Source organism: Pristiophorus japonicus, chromosome 17 (assembly GCF_044704955.1).
Source record: "Pristiophorus japonicus isolate sPriJap1 chromosome 17, sPriJap1.hap1, whole genome shotgun sequence".
NCBI lineage: Eukaryota > Metazoa > Chordata > Chondrichthyes > Pristiophoridae > Pristiophorus > Pristiophorus japonicus.
The window spans coordinates 21,681,725-21,688,733 of record NC_091993.1 but is presented as its reverse complement, the minus strand read 5'-3'; positions in this window follow the sequence as shown (position 1 = coordinate 21,688,733).

The following is a 7,009-nucleotide window of genomic DNA, read 5'->3' as shown; positions in this document are numbered from 1 at the left end:
CTGCTTGGGGAAGAGACCCTGAAGTGACGAATATCCCCGAGATAGGGCCTTGGCCATTCCCATTGGTTCACTGGAACACAACACCAGAGGATCTCCTCCACCTTGTGTGCCAATACTGAGTATTTATTTTTGTGACTCTTAATTTAAAATGAAAGGAACATTAGGTGATCGGTGTGCAATCCGCCCCATCTGATTTTCCTCTCTGAGCTTGAGCTTCCAGCTGATGCTTTACATCGAGATGCTGAAGCTGAAAACCACCTTTAGCTGACACGTTAATCAGATGCTGCCGACCGGATATGTATTTTTATTGTAGAATCTCAGAAGTTTACAGCACAGAAGGAGGCCATTTGGCCCATTGTGTCCGTGCCGGCTGACAAAGAGCTATCCAGCCTAATCCCACTTCCCAGCTCTTGGTCCGTAGCCCTGTAGGTTACAGCACTTCAAGTGCACATCCACGTACTTTTTAAATGTGATGAGCATTTCTGCCCCTCTCACCTTTTCAGGCAGTAAATTCCAGACCCCCCCCCCCCCCCCCACCACCACCACCCTCTGGGTGAAACATGTTCTCCTCAACTCCCCCCTAATCCTTCCAACAAATTGCTTATAAATCTATGCCCTCTAGCATTCACTTTTTAAAAATAAAAACGGCACTTCAGAATAGGATTTTAAAAATAATCCTGAACTTTTATTGGAGACAGTAAGGCCTTCACACTGAAGGCAAGTTGTGCGAACATTGTTTATCAGACAATGACAAGCAACGACTTACAGGCAGGATTTTAAAATCCGTAATTCTAATCAAGAGGCTTCCCAATTTTTTTGTTTTTGTCATTCCAGGGATGTGGGTGTCGCTGGCAAGGCCGGCATTTATTGCCCATCCCTAATTGCCCTTGAGAAGGTGGTGATGAACCGCCTTCTTGAACCGCTGCAGTCCAGACTGACTTTAAAAAAAAAATTAGCATCAGACCCTCAAGGAACAACAAACACCTGGGACTCAGTCTTCCTATAATGCTTTCGGTAGGTAATTGAATGCTAAACGTTGGCACTGACTGAGGTGCAGTGTTGATGCACTGGGATGAAACAGCTGCAATTTCACTGACTCGCCACAAGGGAGCGCAGCTCAGTTCGGAACAACATCGGGGAAGCGACAGAGGAGCAAGTCGCAGGGGGTGAAAGGTTAACCAAAATGATTTATGGCTCGAGAGATTGGAAGGGAAATGCACCAATTTGTATTGAGAAAAGTTAGAGATCAGATGGGACGAGGCTTTTAGTCTATTGAACTTATAAAACGGTTGTGTTTTTTGTGTCTTTTCAGGGAGTTTTGGATTGAGTGTCATGATTAACTTTATCAAGCATTTATTGAACACTTAAGAATCTGAGGATTTGTCAGATACCTTCTCTACACTCTCCTGTACTGAGAAAAAAGTAAAAACAGCACCTTCAGTGGATTCACCCAGCAGTGTAGCGCATGGCTTCCCTCACGACCTCGCGGGTGATCTCTACGCACAGGCCTGTGGGGAGCGCAATATGTCTAGCCCCGACCCCTCTCCTGGAATCATCTCCGTCCGGGACCAGGACCGTCTCCATCTCTTCAGCTACAGTTAAGCTACAGTTATCAGGAACGTCTACTTTTAGCTTAGGGTTGCTCTGCTTCCTGGAGTGATTTGTTTTTTAGTGACCACCCCCACTCAGGCCCAGATCTCTTGCCCTCATCTTTTTAAAAAAAAAAAGGTCCTCTCTGAATTATTGTCCTCGCTGCTCCTGAAGGTGCCGACTCTTGCTGGGGTACAGGTAGCGGCTTCCCGAGCTCCTTATTGTTCATGTGTGCGACGCCGTACAGCGGGTGTCAGAAAGAGAGAGCTTGCATTGATACAGTGCCTTTCAACACATCGGGGGCCCTTTATGGACAATGAAGCATTTTATTTTATTTTTTTAAAGGTGTATTCACTGCTGTAACGTCAGCTGGTTTGCTCGACATCAACACTGAGCCCGATACTATTCTCACTCAAATTCCACACACACACACACACGCACATGATGGGAGGGGGGGTAGCATAGGTTAATGTTAACTTTTATTGTCAAACTAAAAACAGGTGATATGAAATCGCCAGCTCGCCTTATAGAATCATAGAATGGTTGCAGCACAGAAGGAGGCCATGCGGCCCGTCGAGCCTGTGCCGGCTCTCTGCAAAAGCATTTCAGCCAGTCCCCATTTCCCCGCCCTTTCCCCGTAGCCCGGCAAATATTGCTCTTCCAGGTACTTCTTCAATTCCCTTTTGAAAGCTGTGATAGAATGGTGGAGGCAGACTCATTCAGGCAGCGCATTCCAGATACTAAACACTCGCTACGTAAAAACGTTTTTTCTTGTGTCGCCTTTGGTTCTTTTGCCAATCACCTTAAATCCATGTCCTCTAGTTCTCCACCCTTCCGTCTTACACTTCTCCAGATTCAATGTTCCATTGTGTTTAAAGCGGGCTGCCGATTCCCTATCGGCTGTTTTCCAGGAGGCGTAACCTTGGCTGGTTTTATCTGCCCCCCCCTCCCCCTCTAACCTGGCTCAGGCTTCGGAGACCAATCCTGGTGCACCGTGACCGGTCTGAGCCAGGCCAGCGAAATCAGTGCCAAGCAGGGCTCGGATTGTGTAAATTACACCAACACTGTGCCGATCTTGCTGAGCTCGTTTGGCCGATTGCAAGAGCCGGCACAGAATAAACGCAAACTCCACAAGTGCGGTTTGGCATTCAGGTTATATTCGCAATGGCTGGACCGAGGCTGCCGGTTTTAACCCTGAGTAGGGGTGCCACTGGCCTACATTTCAAGAGTTGGCTTATTTTCATTGCTGGGCCACATTTAAATATCGGCGATCCAGGATGGGCGGGAAGAGGATGCAGAGAGGCTGCAGGCAGGTGAGGGGTGGGAGGGGGTCTTGGGAGGGTCCCGTGGGTGGGACAGATGGGGGTGGGTGAGTACTCCTGCTCCTCCTGGCCTGCGGAGATTTACACCCACCTGCTTCAACCTGGTGACCCCAGTTAAACAGCAAACCCGGGGTCCTACTGATGTCATAGGGTCCTGATCAGCATTTATGCATCAGGCTCCCACCTGAGTCCGAGGGGCACCTCATCCGCCACCAAAATCAATGGCATTAAACTCGGAGATCGGTGGGAAAACCCACTCCCAAGTGGAGAGCGCTAAAATGCTAAAATCCCCCCTCAACACCCCCCTGCCTTTTGGTCATGCCCTAATATAGTGGATCAAAACTATGCACCTGTATGTCACCATGTCTTACTTCATTACATTTTTCTTCCAAATAATCAGACTTGCCAATAAATTAAACTGAGTTCTTCACTGTGTCAGTCTTGGATGTGGAACTAATTGAGCCACCTTACGGTGATATCAAGACAGGTGGGCCAAAGACTTGGTCATAAGAGGTCAGTTTTACGGAGTGTATAAAAGGAGGAGAGAGAGGCGGAGAGGTTGAAGGATTGAATTCCAGAGCTTGGGGCCCAGGCAGCTGAAGGCGCGGCCATCAATGGTGGAGTGATTAAAACCACGGATGCGCAAATGGCCAGAATTAGAGGAGCACAGAGGTCTCGGAGGGTTGTAAGGCTCAAAGCGGTTACAGAGATAGCGACTTAAGAACATAAGAAATAGGTGCAGGAGTAGGCCACTTGGCCCCTCGAGCCTGCTCCACCACTTAAGATCATGGCTGATCAGCTGCTGGTTTGGCAGAAAGCAGCGGAGTTCGCGAGCTGGCCATGTAGTTAGTATTTGCTGTACCATAGTTGATGCAATTTGGATCAAAACAAAAGGCAAGTCTAAACCAAATGGAATTTATCAATGAGATAACAAAATGCAACACGGGCCTGCTCTCAATCTACTGGCGTCATCTCAGTTTAAAATTAATTAGAATTTGTTCAAAATAAACGGGCGTTAAAATCTAGGCCGGCTTGTGCACAGAACGATGGCACAGATTGATTAAACATTGATTGGTGAGCCGCAATGGTTTGTTTCTCTCCTGTCTCCTGAAGTTTCCGACTCTCACTGGGATTCGGGTGCTACAGGTCCTGGCTGGCCTCTTGTAGCTCATCCAAGAAGCAATTCTTCACCTGCAAGACTAGAGGGCAGGTGTCGGTCAGATGTTTAACCATGGAAGTCATCACTGCCAAGCTCCACTCTGTCTTCAGTTGCCATCTACGCACAGTCACAGGCAGTGAATCATTTGATGGTGGTCAAGAGCTGGAACCTCAGCTGACTAAACACTCCTCATCTCCTCCCCGCCCCCCCCCCCCCCCCCCCCCCCCAGCCTCGCTCCATAGTTAAGAATAAAGGGTCGCCCATTTAGAACTGAGATGACAAAAGCAAAATACTGCAGATGCTGGAATCTGGAAAAAAAAGCAGAAAATGCTGGAAATCTCAGCGGGTCAGACAGCATCTGGGGAGAGGAAGCAGGGTTCTGGAGAGTGTTTAGAAAGAACAGATTCTTAACAAGCACTGAAAGGGGGAGGGTTAGAAAGTACAAAAGGGAAGGTCTGTGATTGGGTGGAAGGCAGGAGAGATTAGAGAGACAAAAGGGATGATGGCCCAAATTCAAATCGTAATGCCAGGAGTTAGAAAAACATTAATCGCGATAGGGTGTGAATGGCAGGATAATGACCAACTGCCATCAGAGACAAGGAGAAAAAAAGAAAAGAAACAGGCTCCGAGGGGTGAGGGGGGAAAAGGAGCCAAAGATTGGCAGCGGTTACGCTCTGAAATTATTGAACTCGATGTTGAGTCCAGAAGACTGTAAAGTGCCTAAATGAAAGATGAGGTGCTGTTCCTCGAGTTTGCGTTGAGCTTCGTTGGAACAGTGTAGGAGGCCGAGGATGGGGAGGTCAGAGTGGGAATGGAGTGGAGAATTAAAGTGACAGGCGACCGGAAGCTCAGGGTCACACCTGCGGACTGAACGGAGGTGCTCCGCAAAGCGGTCATCCAATCTACACTTGGTCTCCCTAATGTAGAGGAGGGTCACATCACGAGCAGTGAATACAGTATACTAAATTGAAAGAAGTAGATTGAAAGAAGTAGAACTGAGATGAGGAGGAATTTCTTCTCTCAGCAGGTCGTAAATCTGTGGAAATCTCTGCCCCAGAGAGCTGTGGAGGCTGGGTCATTGAATATATTTAAGGTGGAGATCGACAGATTTTTGAACAATGAGGGAGTGAAGGGTTATGGGGAGCAGGCAGTGAAGTGGAGCTGAGCCCAAGATCAGGTCAGCCTTGATCTTATTGAATGGCGGAGCAGGCTCGGGGGGCCAAGTGGCCTACTCCTGCTCTTATTTCTTATGTTCTTATGTTGTCCCTCCCCAACCCTGCCTTTAGCCCAGAGAGATTGAGGCCAATTGCAGTATCCCCAATGGAAGCTCAGCTAAAATCAGGGACCGAACCTGGGGCCTCTGGTTCGTCAGCATACGGAGGAGGCATTATGAGCACAATTGGTAGAATCTGCTATCTTTGCTTGAATGCTTTCTTAGCTGTGTTCATTCACCGATGATGGTTGGCTCTAAATACAACTCCAACCAAAGTCCTTTCCTTCTGACCACAAAAGACAAAACAGTTTCAAAAGGAACCATGCATTTGATGGGATTGAAGTTTGCCTTTTAAAATTTGTAATATGATATATGTATATTGTAAAAATAAGCATTTCTGAGCTTAAATATAGCACATTGTAGCTATTTTCTCAGGTTTTAGATTTGTATATTCTAAAAGGATATTCTCAAAAAAGTTTTGTCAAGAGAAATGCCTCATTAAAAACGAATTTACTTCACTGTAACCTTTGATTGTCTTCATTTCATTTCTGAGATACCTTCAGTTGTTTGAGGCTAAAACTTTCACTGCTCATAGCAGCATCAGAATGATTTTCATTTCTAATCTATGGACAGCATTCGGTGAGGTATGAAAGGACTCCGCAAACAGCGGAAGGAGCGCACAACAACCTAAGCTCCCCATCCACCTGTCCCTCCAACCACCGTCTGCCCCACCTGTGACAGAGACTGCAGGTCCCACATTGGACTCAGTCACCTGAAAACTCATTGTAGTGTGGAAGCAAGTCATCCTCAACTCCGAGGGACTGCCTAAGAAGAAGGATGAAAGGCCCCATTGTTAAAATGTGCCACTTTGTGTCGTGTGTTTAACAGAATGGGGAAAGCACTGGTGAGGAATGGAACAGGTACAGCACAGCTTGGAAGAAGAGTAAGGCCCCTTCTATACTGTCCCATCAGGCATTCCCAGATTAAATACACACTTGTGTGATACAACATAAAGCTTCTCCCAACACTGCCATATTAAGCACACCCATGTCAGCTATAACACCAATTAAATGCAGAGTAAAGCTCTCTCCATACTGCCTCATCAAGCGCTCCTAGGTCAGGTATAGCACAGGTTAGATGCAGAGCAAAGCTCCATATGCACTGTAGCACCAAGCACTCCGGGTTGGGTACAACATGGCTTAAATGCAGATTAAAGTTTTCTCAACATTGACCCAGTCATAATTTTCCAGGTCACGTACAATTATAGGATAGCTACAGATGACAACACCCTCTACACTGCCCCAGTAATCTGCCTCAGCCTCCTATAGCAGAATCCCCCGACCATACCCGTGTGACATTTTCCACACCAGCCATCCTGTGGCCTCTTGGTGAGATTGCCAGTGGGGACAATTTTGCCCTGTAAGCTATTGGAACTAGGAACTAGACCAGAACTGCACCAACTCTATTCACATAGGTCCTTACAGACAGCCAGCAGAGAGAGGAGACTTTGATCCCAAATTTAGGTGGCGAAGGTAAAAAGATAGCATGTAACTAACTACCTCACCCATGTGGAATTAACACCCCAAAACAGTATCACTCTCAACAATCTGTCCCCTAGTTTTCTTCCATTTTGATTTCTCCTGTCCCGAAAGGTGCTATGACTGAGGGATGGTATACCAAGGATGCTGGCTGCTTCTGAGAATCTCATCTGAGTGGCTGTTCTTC